General features: G+C 48.3%; 1 protein-coding gene across 6 annotated transcripts in view; it reads left to right on the top strand.

Moving 5' to 3' along the window:
* The window catches only part of PRRC2B (proline rich coiled-coil 2B), a 549,871-nt gene that overhangs the window by 264,591 nt on the left and 261,039 nt on the right, over positions 1–24,241 (top strand). The gene's annotated exons all lie outside the window — the stretch shown is intronic.

Here is a 24,241-nt window from a genome sequence, read left to right as displayed (position 1 = left end):
GGGGGAGTAGAGACTACAGCCCCCAGAAGCCTCCGCGACTAGCCCGGAAGTCGCGTAGAGGCGGAGCGCCTGGAGGCGCCGTAAAAGGGGCTGGTCTTCCCGCATCGCGGGACCGCGCGTGGGGCCGTGCCCGGGGCTAAGCCCGGGCAAAGGGCGGGCCCTCTGTGGCCCTCAGAGGCCTGAGGAGTCTGAGCTGGGCACAACCCCCTGGCCAAATCGCTACCACTCTTAAGGTATTTACTTTTTTTGTCTAAAATACTCCACATATATAGCATCTATGGAGCCGAAGTCCAATACCAAGAACCTGGTCAAAAAGACTCCCATTCGTACACGCTCTGTCACAAGAAACACTGCTTCAGTAAAAACACCGCTACCAACTTTAACTGCAATCGATCGCATGTTGCAACAGACTATTGTGGTGGTAGCGAACGCTATTGAAAACACCGAGAGACGTTTATCTCTACCACCTAGTGCCTGCTTAATTCAGCATATATCACAACCCGTTGACTGCAGCGTAAATAACACAAATAATATAAATGTGACATCATTATCAAATGATTCCATTTTAATGCAATCCTATACGGGCCTTCCCGGGGGTGAGCCTCCTCACGTGGAAAATGATCTCATAGTTCCTGCATTATTTCAAGACAGGGAAAGTCGGTTGTCAATAACGCCAAATCTACAGATTGATGTTACACCTCCTGAGGTATCTGGGCAAAGTAATACGCCCAAGTCCAGCGCAGTTTTGATTCCCTGTGAGAATGAAGTTCTTATCCCCATAACTGATTCATCCATCATTAGCTGTGCAGATAGCACGCCCGTTCATGGCTCTGCCCACAAAAGACCCAGACGCACACGCAACAGAAAACTACTGGTCCCAAGTAGGGTATATGCGAAACAAAGGGGTAGGAAAAAGAATGCAACTTCGTTATTATCAGAGCAGGCAAACAGAGGAGAGCCTCCACCCCCACAGTTAAGTTTAAACTCTGGGCCAAGAGGCAATATTAATCCTACCACATCCAATGTGGAATCTTTAATGTGCCAAATTGCGGATGCTATGAAGCTTCTTATTTCCCCCCTAACCGACAAACTTGATCAGATATGTAAAAGGGTGGAAAATTTGGAGAAATTAGGCTTAGCTAAGTCAGATATCCTTGAACAGCTGGGTTCGCAAATTATTTCAACTTCCCTGCACGCATCCCACATAAATAAGGACAACTTGATTATAACTAATACAACTAATACACAGGTTCCCCCTGTTAGAAATGTCGCTCCAACGGCAACTATTGCCAAGCCCAGTTCCATGCATAACCTCACCACAAGTAACATGACAAGTGGGCCCTCTGAGGCCAGAGGTAGAGAGGCAATGGGTCATACCCCAGCAAACGGGAATCCATTAGCACACAACCAATATAATAACATCATTCCCGCAGTGATTAATCTCCCGCCAGAAAGTAGACCATACGTGGCTATCCTTGCTAATGTCCCGAAATTAAAACCCTCCCAATTTGAAAACAACGAAACACTCAAAAATAAAATTTTACACTGGCTTGTCCACAATTGTGGATTCCCTCTACGAGGGGCAAGTCAGATTCTTTCAACCCAAAGGGTAGGGTGGGTGGGTCCTAGCAAAAAGGAAATAAGTGGGGACTGTGTAATTATAAACTATAAAACTACCGAATGGGCAAGAGATTCCATCCTTAATGCCCCGATCCCAGCCGATAATGATTACAACACCACCCTGTTCCCACTGGACTACTTTTATAGGAATCAGGTGGGATTTAAAGTTCCAGTGCAGAACTTCAAACACCCCAGAGCAATAAATATGCTACATCCCCCTGTACGGCAGGCACCAGCGCAACCAGCCGGGCTCTTTATGCTTCCACACGGCCAAAACACCCAGTATGTACCACAGCAACCCCCGAATTTGCCTGTACAGCAGGCACCAGTGCAACCAGCTGGGCACTTTATGCTTCCCCACGGCCAAAACACCCAGTATGTACCACAGCAACCACCGAATCTATTTAGAATATCAAACCCAAATTATCTCAATTTTAATGCTCCTGGGTTAGGTACTAGTGTTCATGGCCAATATGCAGTCCCAACATCTAACAGATTCCAGATACTTAACTCACTAGATGAAAATGACTGACTGGGGGACAATGTTGCTGTTGGATCGCCTGTAATTGAAGATCCTAGGCTGACGGACGCCAATATAGCTGAGGAACCCACAACAGTCACTACTGTAGTAATCACCGATGACTCAACCCCGGCAGACGCAATTATACGTAACTGTGAGAACGAACCGGAGAATTATATAACACCATCAATCATAACAGCTACCGATCCACCGTACGTAGCCACAGATGAAAATTTGAGGGTCATCACATGGAATATAGAAGGGTTAGCCTCTAAGGTTAACACCCCCATCTGGGCTGACTGTATTAAACAGGGTTACGACATTATTTGCCTGCAAGAAACCTGGGTCAGGGAAGATGTACACGTTGAGGGATATACATCTTTCAGTGTGCAGGCAGTGGCCTCCCAGGCCGGTAGAGCCAAGGGTGGGCTGGTGACTCTGAAATCCACCGCACTGACCGAATTCCGTGTTAGTGGCCACATCATATTAGGAGAGCACGCTTCGGTTCTGCGCATGATTCACAGCAGATGTAGAGATCTAATAGTAGTGAATTTCTATAATAACATTGTGGGGCATAAACGGGAATTGATTATTTCCGATATTGAGCAGGCCATTGATGTGACCCTATCAAGTACACCCAAACCAGCTGCAATCCTATGGGCTGGAGACTTTAACATCAAAACATGCAACTATGCACTTAAGGGGGCATGCGGCCACAGGGAGGAGTACACGGGAAGGGAATCTAATGTATATAATCACTTCCCGCATAACAACTATGGTGGTGTTTTAAACAAATTACTTGCCAAATACGACCTGGACCTCTTAGAATGCAATAAGAACGCAAACAACGACAGGTGTCCGACGTTTCATGGGAGAAACAGCCGGTCTTTCATCGACCATATAATGATATCCTGTTCCATAGTTTACATTAACGTCTGGGTGATCGAACAAACTGTCAGTGACCATAACAGTGTAACTGTTGAATTATTGGGTTGGGGAGCCAAAAGGAATATTTATGGCCAACCGATCCAGGACATTGTGGCAGAAAGACCTAATGGGATGAGGGTGAAATGGATAAAAGTGGAGCCCAACCAATTTGTAGCTAACGTGATCATAAACTGTAGCAGAGAGGTTGAATATTGTTTGTCTTCCAACCCATGCCCACGAACTTTGTTATCCAACTTCCTAAATATAACAAAAGCGATTGAGAAATCCTTGACACAAAAAGTTCGAAAATCAAGGAAAGTCAAGGCGGCATGGTTTGATAAAAATTGTGCACAATCACTCAAAAGGTTGAAAACCCTACTTGATGCTACCCCAAGAGACGCTAGCAAGATCAGGGAAGAGCGTCATAACTATAAAACTGTACTCTCCATCAGGAAGAAGGAATTACAGGACGAGGCATGGGCCAAATTAGATCTGGCTGCTGACACCAAAGACCACAAACTTTTCTGGGACACTGTAAACAGCCCATTCTTGAAGAATGATAATTTTCCCGAGCTAACTTCACATGTCAGTTGCCGGGCCTGGATAGCACATTTTACAGGGATTTTTAACTCTGAAATTACCTCTGGTTTTACTTCTGATTTTAATCCTAATGTTTTAACTGATACATCAACCTGTTTTAAATGAGAGAAGATATTGTTTTCTGTGACATTAAGCGAGGTGATTGAGGCAATTGAATTGAGTAAGGGTGGGAAAGCCCCGGGACCGGATGGGGTCCCTGTGGACTTTTACAAATTCGAGATTACCCTATGGGCCCCCATTCTGACCCGTTACTTTAATGCTGCTATTGAAGATAAGTTGCCAACTTCATGGGGTCAATCAATTATCGTGCCTCTTTTTAAAAAGGGTTCTAGGGCAGAAGCACGTAATTACCGCCCAATTTCACTCTTGGACTCGTCGTTAAAGATTTTGAGTCGTGTACTCCTGGTAAGACTAGAGTCCTGGGTTGAAGACAACAACATTCTCTCACCTATTCAATACGGGTTCCGTAGGGGTCTAGGGACTATGGAGCAGTGCGTGAACCTGGAACTCATCATCGGCAAGTACACGAAGGCCAAGGAAGGAAATTTGTTTATGTGCTTTGCCGATCTAAGTTCCGCATTCGACCTGGTGGAACACGCACTGCTCTGGCCTACACTACTTGCCATGGGCGCCCCGCCCGAAATCATTCACCTTTTGGCCAGAATGTACAGTAGCCTTTCAAGTAAGGTCAGATTTGGAACAGATGGCGAATGCACCCCCTTTTTAGGTCGAGCTGACGTTAGCATTCATGCGAAGCATGAATGCTGTCAGCTCGACAACTAATGTGATCCGTTTTCAGGAGAGTGGACACCAAAGTGTTACGAGCGTTTTCAGGGTCGGATTTGACCTCGGGAGCGAGCGTCTGGTATCTGCGCATGCGCAAAGCCGCTGCGCATGCGCAAAGCCCTTGCTCACACACAGGCAGCCCCCACCTCTCTGCATGCACGCACACACACACAGGCGCGCGCATGCACACGCAGGCATACAGCACCCATACAGGCACACTATCCGCTACCTCGCATTCTCTCTCAATCACACAGTCACGCATGTGCACACACGTTCCCTCGCGCACACACGCACACACTCCCCCCCCCCCCCCCCCACGCATACAAACAGGCACGCACGCACTTTACATCAGCCCTGGGCCCCACTCACCAACTGCGCTCTTCCGGCGGGGCTCCTCACGGCGCGTCTCCATCTAAATCGGGGCTCCCTCAGGTCAGAGGAGCCCCGCAACAGGCGCCACACTCCTCCTTCTCCCCGGCCCCCTCCTGGGGACCCGGGCTACACCGGACGGCAGGGCGCTCCATGCGCCGGCAGCTCGCGGACCTGGGGAGGCGGGACTTCCGGTCGGCCGCGAGCGGATTGGCCGGCCGGCCGGCCAAGAGCTTCCAAGAGCTTCCGGGTCGCCGCGGGCAGCGTGGCGGCACTCTCCCGATCACTGGGTTGTGACACGGCCAATGCAATCAGGGAAGAAAGGCTTGTTTTTTGTAGCAGCAGCATCAGCCTCAAATGAATGGATTATAAATGATAGCCATGAGCAAAGGGTAGCCCGGCTCTTGCCAGCTTTGTGTCATCTCTTTTCGTCAGCTCCCAGCCTCCTCCTGGTTAGCCTATCGGTATTCAAGTTCTCAGCGACTCCCGCTGGTTTTGCCCCAAGCCCGCCGCCCATTATTGTGCCGACGTCCCTCCTGCTTTTATTCGAGTTGACTCGCGTGCCCTTAACTCTCTTTCGCTGTGTTTTTTTCTGAGGCCCTTTAAATTCCCACCTTGGGGATAAAGATACTACTCCCATCTTTTAATTAGACACACATTTAAATGTTCGATAGCTCCGCTGTTGTGTCCCTGTTGGTGATGATGAGGGTGAGAGGCACCTGCGGTTTGACGAAGAGTTATACACATTACGAATGACTACGTGTTGGCTATGCTTAAAAAAAAATGCGCTTTATTATATCCTGAGGCCGCTTTCAACTAATCCCCTTTCCAGGGATTGCACTGAGGCTCAGAATTGTGTGATGATGTAGCGCCACGTCAGCCCTAACTCTTCGTGGCGCTCGCGAGTGGCGCATCTCTCATCACAGGGCACATCTGCTGATTGTTTTATTCATCTCATCTTCACACGGTGCATCGGGCCCGGTCTGTTCTGAGTCCAACTTGGCACCGGAGTCCACGCGAATATGCTTTTATCAAGCATTAAGGACTGGCGAGCCAGCTGTGAGCCGGCTCGCGCTTCAAGCTGGATCCTATCAGCGCACAAAACATGAAGAGACAGGACTGCGCGCGCTGGCCCCCCGGGCGGGTGTGCAAGCCCTGCTTTCCTGCTTCCACCTGAGGTGTCAGCACGCTTCCAAAGCCTTGGCATGGACCTACCGGGTGCAGTGGTAGAGTGGCTGAGATCCTCCAGGCCTTTCCCATCAGGTTTGTACTATTTGTCTATGAGAGCCAGAGTTGTACAAAGCAGAGATGCACAGTGCTATCCAGCGGAGGGTTCTAGTTTTTGAGAGGAGACCCCTTTCTTCCTAGTGCAGTCTATAAATATGGAAGAAAAGCCAGTGTAAAAGTCCAGGAAGTTGTGGTTGGAATGGGCTTAACTAGAATTCTGCCCATATCTAGCTGTGATGTATGTTGAAACACATAATATGCAAAAAGTACATTAGCTAAACACAAACACTAATAGTTTTATATACATACATATGTATGTATGCATATATAGATAGAGATAGATATACATGTCTATTTCACTAAAAAAACAAAGGTTAAAGTGGCGTTATAGTTCAGTGAAAATGTCAGTTGTAATGGTGATCATTTAACACCGCTTCCTGCTGCTCTTCTCTTCAAACGATTGAATGAATGAAGATTTTCTACTTAGGACATTAGATACATTTTGTGTGTGTTTGATGCTGCTATTCCAAGTATGTCACACTATCATATTTGAATGCAGTGGGTGACTGGTCATGCCAGGCATAAGTAAGAGTTGCCGACGGCACTTTACCTTTGTGTTCTGTGCAGCAGTTCCGTTTTCTAGTGCATTTTCCATTAAATATGGTCACTGTGGTTTATACAGGTGAATTTGCCAAATGTCTGGCCTTGTTTTAGTGTCATAGTTACCAAACTTCATTTTGACATGGAGTCAATGAAATTAAATTGAACTTTTGTATGCTGCCCCAGAATGGATACATGTAATTGTTTTTGCTCAAATCATGCTACCTGCACATCCTAAGAAACTAAAACAGGGCTGCTTCTTCATGTTTTGAGCTGCACTGTCTGCAACTCATACACTATCTTGTAGATTTTCTAATTTAGTGTATGTACTGCAGTCCGCACCATTACAGCAAAACAAGCATGTGCATCCTTTCTGGAGCTGTGAATGGTTGCTGAAAATGTTCATGATATGGTCTTCATATTTGTGCATGCAGGTCCTATAGGCAGGCTTTTCAGACCATCACAGTATAAAAGCATGAACACAGTTGTTGGATACACTATACTGAATTGAGGGACATTGATGTTTATAGAAGTCTATAGGTACAGTGACAGTTGTTGCCACAATCCTGGTACCTAAACTTACATAAAGCAAAGATTCATCACACTGTCAGGGAGAAGAATGACATCAAGGCGGTGCCTGGACTGAGACCCTTGTCATAGTTCAGCTGTGAACCTGCTTGCCACTATGCAGCAATTTGCAGAGCACTGTGAGCCAAATCCTTATGAGGTGAGTTGTGCACCGAAAATAGGAGTGGAAGTTGGTCCAGGGAATTCAGGGTGAATAGATAGAGACTTTGAGAATGGACATAAGGGCATATTATGCAGTTTACCATAGGAAGAGTGGGACTTAATGGGAGCATTCAGCTCAAAAACGTGCTTAGAGATACAGGCTGCACTTATACTGATTTGCCTTTAGAAGTACTAACTCACTAAAACTGCAGTAAAATAAAGTGTTTTCCTATTTCTAATAAAAAGCTAATTTTCCATTTGGTGGAGCTGTATCAGTTATATTTGGTTTTAACTGAAACCAAAAACACTAATTATATATTTATTTTGTGATGCTGTTATCTAGACCTCAGACTGCAAGATTTTAAGTTTTAAGTATTAATTATTTAAAAAAATTAAAAGCCATTGTTATTTGTAATATCAATACATCTAAGTCACGTAAATACAATACTTACTGCATTAGAAATGCTATAGGAGTCACATTTGCGAAAGTTAAAACTATTGGAATTGTAAATGACAAAGCTATTAAATTAGCTATTTTCAAAACCAACACATAAATACAAAATTTGTAATTTACAATAGCAATAGCTCAAACTTTCCTAATGCGAGACCTATTGCATTGCAAATGCTTGTTTAAAGTTGGCAGAGGGATTCGACAAGGGTGCGTGCTAGCCCCCCTTTTATTTTCCCTTTTTATTAATCAGGTTGACCAATTTTTACAAGAATCTTACGCCGATGCACCTATTATTAATGGAAAGCAAATACCCGTCCTTTTATATGCGGACGACGCGGTCCTGATCTCTAGGACCGCAAATGGGTTGCAAAGGCTAATTGAGAAATTTCATAATTTTATCCTTGGCAGAAAGCTTAAAATCAATAAGGGCAAAACAATGACCATGACCTGTGGAAAGAAAACGAAGAAAAACAAAACATTCTTTTTAGATGGGGATAAACTCGAGGCTGTCCAATACTTTTGTTACCTAGGCATCATCTTCTCAGGCGATGGGAGATGGGCAAACGAACAATCAAGTGTTGACCTGAAAATGACTAGAAATGTAAACTGTATTTTCAGATTTGCCTCAAAACTAGGGGGTCGTAGAATCCGAGAGATGATCTCCATTTATAATTCAAGGTGTCTGTCCTCCGCTTTATATGGAGCAGGGATATGGGGATATAATTCCCAGATTGGCCTGTCCATCCAGCAGGAGGAAAACAAGTACCTAAAACGACTATTATGCCTCCCTGCTTCGGCCTCAAATGAGATTACCCACAGAGAGTTAGGCATAAATCATGTTATAGATTTAGTTGCATTGCGCCCCCTGTCCCTATCGCGGTCCATATGGGCCAAAGAAGAAACCAAGTTTACCCAGGATTTAATCATTGATTGTATCAAACTTGACTGTCACTCCAAAATCCCCTGGCTAAAACACATTCAATCTTGGTATAAGACCCTTTTTGGCCAGGACATTTTTAAAAACTTACCAACAGAATCAGTTTTAACAAAACGTGACCTTAAATTGATTTACCTGGACCATGCAAAAGGGATTAGAATGAAGGAGTATGCAACACAAAGTACGTTCAAACTATATATGGATTACAATCTTAGTACAGGTCTTTCCTCCTACCTCACATTTGTCAGTATTAATTCCCATCGTTTTGTTTTAGCCCGTCTGAGGTTGGGAATAGTTCACCACCTTGTGGCCTTCCCCACAGCAAAAAAACCCGGAACATGTTTGTGTCCATGCGATGGGAAATCCAAACAGAGCACCTGCCACTTTTTACTTTTTTGTAATTTTTATACTGGTTTTAGAAAGTTTTATCTGAAGCAATTATTTTTAGATTATAACATGTGCAATTCTAGAGCCGCAATGCAACTGATATTTTATTTGGCTTCTCCGGATGTGTGTTATCGTGTGGCCACTTACATTCTAAAATGTATGTGGCAAAGAAAATCTATAATAATATGACCTTCTCCCCCCGAATATCCCCCAGACTGTTACATTTTAAATAGTACTTGTCCTTGCACTAGCGTTTTTTGCACAAATCTCTATTTGTTACAAATTGCTGCTATAACGTTTATAGTGACCTAATAGCCTTGCACTTTATATCTGAAAGAAACAGGTTAGTATTAGATTCCTTACCTTAGAATATCCCCAGGCGTCAGTCTGGATCCGGAAACTTTTGCGTAGCAGTACCCCTGCGCGTCGGTAGGCGTCGTCTGCAGGCGTCCCCTGCGGCTCCGCGTCGGCGTCGTGCGCCGTGATGACGTCGCTGGAGTATATAGACGCCGCCTCCGCGCGCTGACGTCAGTTCTTCTTTTTTCCGCGCCAGTTAGCGCAGATCCGAAGAGCAGTACTCCGGTCTTTTGACCAAGTGTTTGTTAACTTTAAATCTTTCTACGGTGCCGGTAGGATGCCTGGGTTTAAGAGTTGCGACGAGTGCGACCGCCTGATGTCGGTCACCGACCACCATCGACTCTGCCTCCGGTGTCTGGGCGCGGACCACGACGTGGAGTCCTGCGTCGACTGTCGGGCCTTGACTGGTAAAGCTAGGCGGGAGCGGTCCCGCAAGCTTCTCGAGCTCCGAGTGTCGGCCCCGCGTCGAGAGCGGTCCCGGTCCGGTCGGAGGTCGAGGGAGCGGTCGAGGGAACGATCGCGGAGCCGCCATGAGCGCTCCGGGAGTCGCCACCATTCCTCCAGTTCGTCAGGTAAGCATCACAAGAAGTCGGGGCGTCGTCATCGCACCCCCGACTCCCCCCCGACGCCCGCGTGATGCGGCCGGGGGCTCGGGTGGCCCCACCCCCGCGTGGGTCGCCAGCGCCGTCTACCCCATACCCGTCGGTCCCTGAGGGAAGGCGCGTCGCGCGAGGAGATTGAGGAGTTCCTCATGGCTATGAGGGCGAGGTCTCCTCCGGCGAGGTCTCCTCCGGCGGGGCCTACGGCGCCTGCGGGCCCGTCGGTCCCGTCTGGGGGCCCGAGCGGTTCGGGTGCTCCTGCCTCGACGCCGCCGGTGGCTCCGGCCCCGGCGCCGCTGGGCCCCTCAGGTTCGTCGCCGGCTGGTCTACCGGCCTCTCCGGCGTCGGTTCCTTTGGGCCAACCCGTGGTACCGCCTCCGCGCGGCGCAGTGACTCCGGCGTCGGTTCCGGCCGGCGTCGGGTCCCCGGCGCCAGCGCCGCGCGGCGCCACCCCCATTCCCCCTCTGACTCCTGACGCGGAGTCGGACCGGCGTCGTCCGACGCCGGATCCGGCGCCGATGGGGCCCATTGACCCCGAAGTCTATATCGTCGACCCAGACTACGGCGATGAGGACGAGTATGGAGAGGGTTGGGAGGGGTCTGAGGACCCTTTATCCCGTGCCTGCCAGTATGATGTGGACTGGGTAGGTGACTTGGGTGATGCCAGTGGTCTGGACGAGTCGCCCAACCCTGGGTTTGTCTCGCCGACCCCTGTGGCGTCTGAGGCGGGGGCTGCCTATTCGGTGGTCCTGCTGAGGGCTGCCAAGACCTTGGGCCTTGAGCTCCCCGTCGCTAAGGTCAAACCAAACATTCTGACCGAAGTGTTTAAACCGCAGTCATGCCCTCAGGAGCCTCTGCTGCCGTTTAATGAGGCTCTGACGGATGTCCTTTTGGGCACCTGGTCTAGGCCCGCTTCCGGTGCACCGGTTGACCGGAACGTTGCCAGGCGTCACCGTCCGTGCTCGGACGACCCTGCCTTCCTCTCCACCCATCCCTCCCCGGAGAGTCTGGTGATCCAGGCCTCCACTTCGCAGTCCGCATTTCCATCGGCCCCGCCCGATCGGGAATCAAAGCGGTATGACCAATTTGGGAAAAAGGTCTTTTCCTCTTTGAGCGCTGGACTGCGGTCTTGTAATACCGCATGCCTCTTGGGCCGCTACACCCACTCCCTGTGGGATACGGTCGCGGAGTGTTTGCCGCAATGCCCGCAGGAAGTGCGGGACAAGCTCAACCAGGCCTTGGTTGAGGGCCGGGATGCGGCGAGGTACTCGATCCGGTGTGGTCTTGACACGACCGACTCGCTGGGACGGGCTATGTCCACGACTGTGGCGATTCGGCGCCATGCTTGGCTGAGATCTGCCAACTTCTCACCGGACGTCCAGAATGCCCTCATGGACATGCCATTTGATGGCAGTCGCCTCTTTGGTGACAAGGCGGACCACGCGCTGGAGCGCTTCAAGGACTCCAGGGTCACGGCCAAGTCCTTGGGTCTTTCGACCCAGCGCCAGCAGACGGGTTCGTTTCGCCCCTTTCGTGGCCAAGGAAGGGGCGGTCCCACACGTGATGCCAGCCACGCGCCGCAGAACGCTCCCCAGCGCGGTGGCGGCCGTGGATTCCGCCGTGGTGGCGGTAGAGGGCAGCGGCGAGGTCAGTCCACGCCTCCCCCCGCTGCAGCCTCCAAGTCTTCCTAGTCCGAGCTTTCGGGCTCACGTGACGCCAGTGGGTGGCAGGGTTCGCCATCACCACTCCCGCTGGCGCGCGATTACATCGGACAGGTGGGTGCTGCAGCTCGTCCGAAGGGGCTACTCCCTCCCCTTCGAGTCCACTCCTCCAGCCATGCCACCGCAGAACCACTGTGTGTCGGGGGACCACTTGACACTTCTGCAGGAGGAAGTTACGGCCCTCTTGGCCAAGGGGGCCATCGAGCGCGTTCCTGGGCCAGAAGTAGGGTGTGGTTGCTACTCCCACTACTTTCTGGTGCCCAAGAAGGACAAAGGAGGCCTGCGTCCTATCTTGGACCTACGGAACGTCAACGGCTTCCTCCGAAAGGAGAAGTTCAAGATGTTGACTTTGGCTCAGGTCTTGGCTGCTCTAGACCCACAAGACTGGATGGTAGCGTTGGACTTGCAGGATGCGTATTTTCACATCCCCGTCCTGCCGGCCCACCGGCGTTACCTGCGGTTCACGGTAGGCCACGAGCACTTTCAGTTTATCGTGCTCCCTTTCAGCCTTACCAGCGCCCCACGGGTGTTCACGAAAGTGATGGCGGTGGTCGCAGCTCATCTGCACCGGTTAGGGGTTTCAGTCTTCCCCTACCTCGACGACTGGTTGTTGAAGGCGGGCTCGCCCCAGACAGTCGTCCACCACCTCCAGATGACGGCAGACCTCCTGCACGAGCTGGGGTTTTCCATCAACGTGCCGAAATCACACCTGTGTCCTTCTCAAAAGCTCCTTTTCATCGGAGCGGTTCTCGACTCGGCGCAGTTTCGGGTTTATCCTCCGGAACGGCGGGTCCGGGATATTCAGGCTCTGATTCCCATCTTTCAGCCGTTATCCCGGGTTTCGGTCAGGTTGACGCTGCGGCTTCTGGGGCTGATGGCCTCCTGCATCCTTCTGGTGCATCACGCCAGATGGCGGATGCGGGCTCTGCAGTGGGACCTGAAGTTTCAGTGGGCCCAGCATCAGGGCAACCTGTCCGACCATGTCCTGATCTCGGAGGGCACTGCGAGACAGTTGCAGTGGTGGCTTACGGACCGCGATTGGGTCAGAGGCAGATCCCTCTCCCTTCCCCAACCGGAGCACGTAGTTGTGTGCGTCCCTCCAGGGCTGGGGAGGCCACTTGGGAGAGGCAGAGATCAGAGGCATCTGGTCTCCGGCGGAGTCCCGGCTCCATATCAACATGTTGGAGCTGCGGGCGATTCGCCTAGCACTGAAGGCATTCCTCCCCTTTGTCAACGGGAGTGTAGTGCAGGTGTTCACGGACAACACCACCGCCATGTGGTACTGCAACAAACAGGGCGGTGTGGGGTCGTGGACCCTTTGCCAGGAGGCTCTGCGTCTCTGGCTATGGCTGGAACGTCAGGGCGTGACTCTGACGGTTCAACGCCTGGCAGGTTCTCTGAACGCCAGGGCGGACGAACTCAGCCGTCGGTGCTCGGTGGATCACGAATGGCGTCTGAACTCGGACGTGGCGAGAGGCCTCTTTCAGCAATGGGGAGAGCCTTGGTTAGATCTATTCGCCACAGAAGCGAACGCGCAATGTCATCAGTTCTGCGCGTTGGAGTTTCCAAGACGGCACTCGCTCGGCGACGCCTTTCGGCGCGAGTGGAGTTGCGGTCTGTTGTACGCCTTTCCGCCTATACCACTTCTGCCCAGAGTGCTGAAGAAGATCAGGCGCGACCGGGCCCAAGTTATCCTTGTGGCTCCGGACTGGGCTCGAAGATACTGGTATCCCGAGCTACTCAGCATGACAGTCGGTCCCTCGATCCGCCTGCCCCTTCAGGAGGACCTTCTGTCGCAGCAGCAGGGGACGGTCCTCCACCCGAACCTGTCCAGTCTCCACCTCCATGCTTGGAGATTGAGCGGCGACAGTTGAGGCCATTTGACTTGCCTCCTGAAGTCTGTGATGTAATTCTGGCAGCCAGGCGTCCCTCCACAAAATCGGTATACGCCTGCCGGTGGAACAGATTTGTGGCATGGTGCACAGCAAAGGCTGTGGATCCCCTTTCTGCCCCTCTGTCCGAGGTTCTCCTCTTCCTTCTTTCCCTTGCCCAGCAGGGCTCTGCTCTGGGCACTATCAAGGGCTATCTCTCTGCCCTTTCAGCCTTCTTGAGGCTTCCTGATCAACCATCTTTATTCAAGTCCCCTATTGTGTTAAGATTCTTAAAGGGCATCACGCACATGTATCCACCTGCTCCGTTCGTGATGCCTCAGTGGGACTTGAACCTGGTTCTGACATTCCTGATGTGTGCTCCCTTTGAGCCCCTTCATTCCTGTCCTCTCCGTCTTCTCACTTTAAAGACGGCCTTCCTGGTTGCCATCACCTCTGCCAGGAGAGTGAGTGAGCTCCAGGCTCTTTCTGTTAATCCTCCTTTCTTGTCTGTTCATCCTGACAAGGTGGTTCTTCGGACTAGACCCTCTTTCCTGCCCAAGGTAGTCTCTGCTTTTCACATTGGGCAGTCCATCACCTTGCCCTCCTTCTTCCCGCCTCCGCATCCTTCAAAGGATGAAGAGCGGCTCCATCGTCTGGACCCAAAACGTGCGCTTTCATTTTACATGGATCGCACACGCCAGTTCCGGGTGGATGACCAACTGTTTGTTGGCTACGTGGGTGAGAAGAAGGGAAGGGCGGTACAGAAACGAACCATCTCTCGGTGGGTCGTCCTGTGCATCAAAGCATGCTACTCTTTGGCTCGGAAGGAGCCTCCTGTTGGGCTGAGGGCCCATTCCACTCGGGCTACGGCGGCTTCTACTGCCCTGGGCCGGGGAGTCCCCTTGCAGGACATTTGCCTGGCAGCTACGTGGGCCTCGCTGCACACCTTTGCGAGGCACTACTGCCTGGACAGTCAAGTCCGGAGGGACGGCTTCTTTGGCCGTTCGGTCCTCCAGGACTTTCTGGTGTAGGTTGTATTGGTTCGCAGACCCACCTCCGGGGTTGGTATTGCTGGGGTATCTATTCTAAGGTAAGGAATCTAATACTAACCTGTTTCCTTCAGATGAACAAGTTACTTACCTTCGGTAACGATATATCTGTAAGAAACAGTAGTTAGTATTAGATTCCTTACCGCCCCGCCCATCCTCCCCGTTCTGCGAACTGATACCTAGGGTTAAGGACATCCCTTTCAGGGCCCTAGTTTCAAATGGCACCAGTGTTAGTTCTCACATGGCTCTGCGTGTTCTGGCGCGGAAAAGCTGTGTGCAAAGAACTGACGTCAGCGCGCGGAGGCGGCGTCTATATACTCCAGCGACGTCATCACGACTCCGACGACGCGGAGCCGCAGGGGACGCCTGCAGACGACGCCTACCGACGCGCAGGGGTACTGCTACGCAAAAGTTTCCGGATCCAGACTGACGCCTGGGGATATTCTAAGGTAAGGAATCTAATACTAACTACTGTTTCTTACAGATATATCGTTACCGAAGGTAAGTAACTTGTTCATTTATTTGGCATGGCATGTCCATTAGCACTTTATGTATATAACAGGTTCTCTGAACTTCTGCACTTTACATCTGCACTTTTGCACTTATTTTTGTATAATAATTGCTGCTAGAATATACAGAGTGACTATAACTAACTGTTATATTTTAAGTGGTACCTGACTTTTGCACTGGTTTTTTTGCACTAGCGCTTTTGCACAGACCTTTAGTGTATATAAAATGCTGCTATAACGTCTATAGGGACAAAATGATCTTTTGCACTTCATACTTATTTGATATGTTAACAGTACTTTATGCATATAACAGGTTGTCTGAAATCTTTTTCCCTTGTATAATAACTGCTGCTAAAATATACAGAATGACCATATTTAATTTTGCTCCCAAAACGTGATATCCCTGTACTAATTGAACCAAAACAAGAATGGTATGGATATTGTTGTTGTTTTTCTTTTTAAACTGTTTCATTATCTAACTGACATAAATATGAATTTGAAACTGTATTTATGTGCTGCTACATGGTTGTACTTGTACAAACCGAATAAAGCATTTTGAAATTGAAATAGTAGTTTTATTTTTAGAACCAACAGGTATAAAAATATACTCTTCTCAGTGATGAGTAATCTCGGGTTATTGCTTTGCAGAAAGGCAATGACTTTGTAAACACAATAGGTACAGGGGTTGCAATAGGCAACACAGTTCTACATACAATTTAGCATTGAGCTCAATGGGGTTTTCTACACAATTACAGTTGATTACTTTGTAGATTACTTTTGTAAGTCCAAGACTGGATCCTAGATTCAGTCCTGGGGTCTAAGCTGGAAACAGTTTAGTAAAAACGTTATCCAATGGGAGAAAATTCAGGTTACAGGTAAAGTATGTTCTCGTTACTTTTGTAGTCCAGTACTGAGCTCCTAGGTCCAGCACTGGGATCTCTACTTAAGACAGGTAAGTAATTACGTTTCAGTATTTTGTATGACTTCTAAAGAACATTGAAAGTTTTCAAAAGTAGACACTTCGAAAAAATTTCATAGAAAAGCAGACCATGGATTCCTATAGAGAAAATTCAGATTACTAGTAAACCCGGTTCGGATTACTTTTGCGGTTTAGTACTGGGCTACAAGGTACAGTACTGGCTTCTCTCCTGGTCACAGGTCAGTACTTCGGAATTCGGCTGACTTTAGAGGAATATTTTAAGTTTTCAAAACTTCACACTTGAAAGATTTTTCGAGGCAAACCAGTCAATGTTATCCAATAGCAGGTAAGTGAGTTACCGGTTTCCAGGTGAGTACCCGACTGGCGAAGTTAAGGATCTGGGCATAGACTTAGGGGTCCCCCAGGGTCAGGTAGATACAGTTGGTTCACCCTCAGCGGCACAGGGGCGGCCGGGTGCAGAGGTAGTTAGGCCCAATGTTAGCCAATGAGGGACAGGGGGCCTTCGGTTTGTGGCTGCTGGCTAGCAGGCCACGCGGCTGTGGGAGCCGGGCTCCTGGTCACTTGCTCAGGGCAAATGGGGGAGTAGGATAGGGCAAAGGTTGCACGGCCAGAGGCACTCAGGTGGCTGGGTGCTTTTGAGCCATCAGGCGCTCAATGATATTCAATAGGTAAGGTAAAAAGGGAACTAAGGCTGCAGATTTGGTCGTTGATTCTGCAGGTGCGACCACCACTTTGAGGGGTAAGTTGGGATCCTGGAGAAGAGGTAGGTACCCCAAAGGGAGCCGCAGGGTGCCGTGTGCAGGGGTGTATTTGGGTGCTGGGAAATCTTACCCTTGACTAGTCGTGGTTGGAGGGGTCCCTGGTTCTGAGGCTGCAGGCGTCGTCTGGGTCATCGAGGAGGGTCTTTGGGCACTGGACTTTGGGTCCCAGTCGCCGGGGGGGGGGATGTCCTCGTGGTCTTGGATCACTCTGGCACGGGCCGGGCTTGGCGGGTGCAGAGTGGGCAGGTCTTGAGCTTTCTGGCTGGCGCGAGGGGTTGGTTGTTGAAGCAGAGCCTCTGCTTATGGTAGTCCCAGTCTTTAAGAGGGTCAAGGCAGGCAGGTCCTCCGGGTGTCCCAGGGTTGCTGTCCGCAGGAGTTGCCGGGATTAAGCAGGAGCAGGTTCCTGGATCGACCAGCCGGTAGGGCTGGGGCCAAGTCAGTGGGTGTCGTCCTGTTGTGAGCAGCTGCGGCTTGTCTTCTTGATCTTCTTTCTTCTTTTCTTATCAGGATCTGAGGAAGTAAGGTTCAGGGAGCCCCTAAATACTGAATTTATGGGTGTTACACAGGGATGTGTGCCATGTCGACTTTGTTTAGTTCTGTACTCACTCAGCCTGTGAAGGCAGGGTGTGGATGTCAGGGTTCAGGGCTCCTAAGGGTGGCACAATAAGTGCTGCAGCCCTTAGGGGTCTTCTCTGGTCACCATGCCCTGGGTACCTAGGGTACCATTTACTAGGGACTGACAGGTTGTTCTACCTGTAACGCCCCTAAATTTAGTATTTAGGGGCACCCTAAACCTTTTTCCACAGAGCCAGATTCCGAAACAAGAAAGAAGATCAAGGAACACTAAGACCTGCTGTGCAGCTGCTAAAATGAGGAAGGCATCAACTGACTTGGCCCCAGCCCTTCCGGTCTGTCGACCCTCGAACCTGCCCCTGCTAAACCCCGGCGTCTCCAGTGGTCCGCAACCTCAAAAACCCTGGAGGACCTGACTGCCTTGTGACTCTGGCTACCTGGGTCTCCCACGAGCAGTGGTACTGCTCAAAGTAAAAAGCCCTGGCATCAGCTTGGAACCGCAAACCCTGCACCCGCCAAGCCTGGCCTGGGCCGGAGTGAATCAAGACCCTGAGGACGTCCCTCCGGCGAGTCTGACCTGGAATCCAGTGCCCAAGGACCCTCCTCGACAACTCCGATGACGCCTGCAGCCTCAGGACAAGGACTCCTCCGACCGCGACCAGCAGGGGGTAAAATTTCCCGACCTCAAAAGACACCTCTGCACCTGGCACCCCACATTCCCCTGTGCCCAACTCCTGGGTGCCTACCTATCCTCCAAGATCCCAACTTACCCCTCGAAGTGTTGGTCGCTCCAGAAGATCCACCGTCCCCGAGCCTGCAGCCTTTGTTCCCTTTTCAAGATCCTCATTGAATAACATTGAGCGCCCGACGGCTCAAAAGCACTCCGCACCCAGCCGCCCGAGTCCCCCTGGGAGTGCAACCTTTGTCCTATCCTGCTTCCCCATTTTCCCTGAGCAAATGACCAGGAGCCCAGCTCAGACAGCCGCGTGGCCTGCTAGCCAGCAGCCACCAACCGAAGGCCCCTTTCCTCTCATTGGATAACATTGGACCTAACTACCTCTGCACCCGGCCGCCCCTGTGCCGCTCAGGGTGTACCAACTGTACCTACCTGACCCTGGGAGACCCCTGAGTCTATGCCTGAAACCTTAACTTCACCAGTCGAGTACTCCCCTGAAAACAGACGACTCACTTTCCTGCCATAGGATAACATTAACTGGTTTGACTCGAAATTTCTTCTAAGTGTGAAGTTTTGAAATGTTAAACTATTAATCTAAAATCAGCCGAATGTCGAAATCCGAAGTACTCACCTGTAATCAGGAGAGAAGCGAGTGCTGTATCTTTTAGCCCAATACTGAACCGCAAAAGTAATCCCAACAGTGGTTACTAGTAATCTAAATTTCGTCCATAGGAAACCATTGACTGTTTTTCTATGAAATTTCTTCTAAGTGTCTACTTTTAAAAAGTACAAATATTCCTTAAAAATCGTACCAACTACTAAAACGTAATTACCTTACTTGTCTTAGGTAGAGGCCCCAGTGCTGAACCTAGGAGTCCCGTACTGGATTACAAAAGTAACGAGAACCTACTTTACCTGTGCTTTGAATTTCCTTCCATTGGATAACTTTAGTGGTTTTTCACTGAAGTTGCTTAGTGTCAACTTTTAAAATACCTTTATATTCTTTAAAAATCATTGCAATAACTAAAACGTTTTTACTAAACTGTTTTCAGCTTAGACACCAGGACTGAATCTAGGATCCAGTCCTGAAGTTACAAAAGTAATCAGCTGCATTTATGTAGAAACCCCTATTGAGCTCAATGTTAAATTGTGTTTAGAATTGTGTTGCCTACTTGCAACCATTGTATCTGTTGTGTTCACAAAGTTTATTGCCTCTTTGCAATGTAATAACATGAGTACTCATATCGAGAAGTATATTTTGATACCTGTTGGTTCTAAAAATAAAACCACTATATATTTGGATATAAAAACAATTGGCCTAGAGTTCAGTTCTTTGAGTGTGTGAAACCTTTTGGTGAGTGTGTACAACAAATGCTTTACACTGTCCTCTGGTACTGCCTTACTGCTCGACCAAGCTACCACTTGGAGAGTAAGGCCACACCTGGCTTTAACCTCTGTTATACCTCTATGGTTTGTGGACTCTATACACACTGTACCTTATTCTGCTCCAGTGTATATAGAGCCACTTTCTCACACAGCCTCATTCTGGATGCCCTAAACTCTTATAGAAGCGAATGCATTTAAGGCATTTTCTGAATTCGGGTTTGCTTGGAAGATATCAAAGGATCCTGCACATTTTATAAGCAGGGTCCCACTTTCTTGAGCATGCTTGCCCACCTTGAGTTCTTCATATGCACATAATGGAAGCGCAGCTTTTGTTGGCATCCAGAAAGCCTTCTTGGCAAACTGTCTGGTTTGCCTGCAACACAAAGCAGGCACAATGTGGTGCTGTCATTCGTGTATCCCAAACTGAGCCAAAAATGTAGCTGCATCATAATGGAGTCAATTAAGCAGTGTATAAATCTGCGATTTGTTGTAATTGGTAGCATGATGCTCATTAGCTTGCCAACAGTGCAGCCTGATGCTGAAAAGGCTGGGGTGGGTGGTAGTAGATGCTGATTGAGAAAATTCAGAGATTTCTCTATAAACAACCGGTGACTCTGGAAATTGCAAAAAATGCTTTCCCACTAAGACGCTCGAGGGAAACCGATGTAACTCTTGAAAGTAGGTAAGGTCAAGATGAGGAAGGCACATGTAAAGCTTTCTTTTTTTAAGTTAGAAAAATATACTGTAAAATACTTAATGCACATGCATCTGGAAAGTGGTTTCTGATCAGGTACAAAGAACCTGAGCTAAAGTTGATTTCAGATTATTACTTCAGTTTTTTTTAACTGATGAAAGAGCCAAAATGTCACAAAAAATATGCACCTATTTTAGCCGATTTGTTTGGCAGACCAAATAAAAACATTGAAATGCACCCTGTTTTTCAATTCTAGAACATTCCCCAGCAGACAAGGGTAAGTAGAGTTTATAAAAGTTTCTACAATTTAGCTGGTCAGTATTGCAGATTTTAGAGAACAAGGGCATTGGTGCCAGTTTGAAAAACAAATTCTGATTAACACTAACAAAGCCAATAGGTCTTGCCTTTGGGACTCCTTTGCTTTGATTATGCCATTTAGTGATGATGGATACCAATTGCAATAACCTGTGTCCTGCAGTCAAAAGCTTATAATAGATAAGATGCAATAACCGGACCGATACTGTCATTTTGTAGATGTACGCATGCTTCACTATGAATGTGCGTCTACGAAATCAGGCAAATAAATGAAGATATAAATAAAATATAAACTGGACCAAGCGGGGGGGGGGGGGGTATTCAATGGGGAGCAAGAGAGGGTGGGAAGAAACATGTAGTGCAGCACACCAAGGGGAAGAAGCAACATTAGGGGCGTGGGTAATTGCACACAATGGAGAAAGCAACATGGAGCACTGTGAAATTTGGAATGGGGAAGAGGCATATGAGACAGAGCTTGCGGCTTGGAGACCGATCTATAGACCTCTGGGAGAAGTCTCATGCTAAGGACACCTTTTGCCTCAGAAGCCAGGTGAGTGAGTGCAACAGACTGCCCTTCCGCCAGCACCATGAAAGCCTTTGTCCCGAACTTATGCTGTCACGCAATATGTGGAATGCAGGAGATAAAACAAAAAACAACCCTTAAAGTCAGCTTTTAAGCTATAACCTTCAAAATAAATCCCTGTTGCTTGATTTAAAAGACCAGCTAGGAGGGGTGGGGACAAACAGTGCTGGGTGGGGGTATCTGAGAGGTGAAGCAGCACAACCGGGAGAGAGCTAGCAAAAACATGCACTCATGGATTTCTGAATGAAAAAGAAAAAAGCAGTTCTCAATATGTGCAGTGGAAGGATTGAAATCATCCAATCATAAGGGTTGTAAAGAGGTTATGCTCCAGGGCAAGGAAAACGCTAAAAAAGGATGACTCATTGAAAAAGATTCAAGCAAATGAATGACAGTAAAGCAAGCAATGGTAAGTAATGGATGGGCTGAAAGCCCACTGTAAGCGCACACTAGATCTTTTGCAACCAGACAACTAGCACTGTTTGATAGGCTCAACCTAGGGAGTAATTCCCGAAAAGTGAGCAGTGGAAGGTTAGAAGCCAGCCAGTCCAAGAGATGGCAAAGAGGTTTTGCTCCAGGGGAGAGGCCAACTCAAAATGAGGAAGGCAAGCTATCGACTAGGCAAGCCAATGTGAGTGGCAATAAGGCCAACCAGTGGTAAGCAATAGGTGTGCTGTAAACCATCTAGGCCCTTAGCAAAAAAAAAACTTTAGAGGGCTTACCACCAGTGTGGTATATGCTCCAATACAAGCAAAGTAGACTAGTGTCTTTTTGAATACACCAGACCAACGTTTAAAAACATGTAAGGGAACATTTCTTTTCAGTTTACATTAATAAGAACATTTAAAAAACAAATATCCCATCTGCTGCTGACTGAACCGACTGGAGTAGCTGCACTGCGAATTTGGGGTTACTGCACTTCAATAAAGCTATTAAAAGCTGTTTAACATTCAGAATTTTGTGGATGGCTGTGAAGAATACCATGAAGCAGGCCAAGTAAGTAGTAAATGTACACAAAGAGCAAAAGGTAATGAATATTTAGAGTGCTTTGGTTTTTTTGTGTGCACGTATATAGGTTGCCATGTACGTGTGACGCACAATGTAAATAACATTTACAGTACTGCATATGTGTTCTATGTACATGGGATGCACACTTTTAAATAGATTTTGAATCCCAACAAATGGTTTTGTGCTGTACAAAGTATATAATGCTTAGAGTGCCATGAATTTAGGCCCAGATCTCTCTACTGGGGTGAATGTACGACATTGTTCTGCATTCTGTCCATCAGTTGTTCTTTTTTGAATGTTCATTTAGCATGTATAACTGCAGCATTTAGAATGCCATGCAAGTCCAGTCGAACAGCATGATCAATTGGAGCCCTGCTGCAGCTGTTACTTATGGATATGCTGCACAATGTAACACACTAAATACCATGTCTACGTTCCTTGCACAAGGCCAGCTAAACACAACAAACGTTTGGATTTATTCCATTTGTTTCACATTTGATGCATGTTGTGCAGCCAGGCCTTTGAAGCTCCCCTACCACAGATGGCTCTTGTGAACACCTCTGCCCAGGAAAGGCTTGGTTTCTGGGCTCGGGGAGCGAAGGCTCCCACCCTATGGGTCTAGCAACAACTCTTGTGGTGGCAGGCTGGTGTGTACCAGTCAGGGAACCCACCGGAGGTTGGTCGTTTTTCAAGGGGCATCTCTAAGATGCCCTCCAAGTGCATTTTTCATTAAATCCCTCACTGGCATCAGTGGGGGTTTAATGTGCTGAGAAGTTTGTACCAAACGTCAGTTTTCACTGTAGCCATTATGGTGCACCATATACTCTTAATGGCAGCACTGCACTTACAATGTCTAAGAATGGACTTAGACACTGTAGGGGTACAGGGCTCATGCACCTGTACCCTCACCTCTGGTATAGTACACCCAGTTAGAGGGGTGACTGATCTATGCCAGGGCAGTGGGTTGTAGGTACACAGATGTGTGCCATATCGACTCTTCACTTTGCTCTGCACCAAGACGCGTCGCCTGCAACAAAAATCCAGTTTCCTACAATGCAGTGCTGTAGATCCACTTCCCCACCATCTTCTCCGGACACCTGTGGCCGTAGCAGTTTCTTTTCTCTTATATTTTTTCCTTATATGCATGGACTTCTCTTCACTTATGACTTATTTTCTTACTCCAGTTTCACCCGCCATACGGGTAAACAATCTAACAGTGGAATTAATTCCCATGTGCATTATCAACAGAAGGAGTCACTCTACCTCGTGACTCGAAAGACTTCTTTGAAGAAAAATAACTTGCACACATCCGATCCAAACAGATGGCAGGAGTATGCAAAGCATGTGAATCTACAGCACTACATACCACAAACGGATGCTTACAGGTTACGTATCATTTTCCTCATCACTTCTGAGTGCAGCATTGGGAAGGGTCTTGTGTTATCCACAAGGAAGTGATTTAGGAGAGTAAGGTGTGATTGAGCAGGATACTATGTGTAGGCTAATACTTAGACAGCACAGGGAGGTTTGCTCTAAGCGCACAGCATACAATTCTTCTACACAAACCTACACTAACTTATATCTGGCCTTATTAGCATTGTCTCTCTTTGTTATGCTTCTGTAAATAGTTCTCTTTTGTAAAAAAGCTGGTTTAAATTCTGTTTAGTGTTTGTACTGGCCATGACCCATAGTCCAGTGTCCCCAGGTTGTACATTGCAATTTGGAAAGAATCTGTATCAAAGAAGATATCTTGGTGATGACGCGCACCCTTCTGTTACCTTCTTGTGGGCCCAATCATGATGCCTGCTTTCTATGATAATCTCCACACCAGAAAAAAACATGTTGCACTATGACAGGACGTAATCTTAACAAGTAAAATGAAACTTTGAGTGAGTGGCGCATGACACACTAGAATAGTGTAGCCACTGCCTTCAAAGCTGGGAAGCATTGGCCATAGATCTGGCCGCACTCAAACACCCCTGCCCTTACCATATGCTATGTTTTGAACTAATTGGAATTGTCCTTTGTGTTTGCAACTGCCAGATGTAT

The sequence above is a fragment of the Lissotriton helveticus genome, chromosome 5_1, assembly GCF_964261635.1.
Source record: "Lissotriton helveticus chromosome 5_1, aLisHel1.1, whole genome shotgun sequence".
NCBI lineage: Eukaryota > Metazoa > Chordata > Amphibia > Caudata > Salamandridae > Lissotriton > Lissotriton helveticus.
The sequence above is the reverse complement of the archived record's forward strand: the minus strand, read 5'-3'. Positions and strand labels throughout refer to the sequence as shown.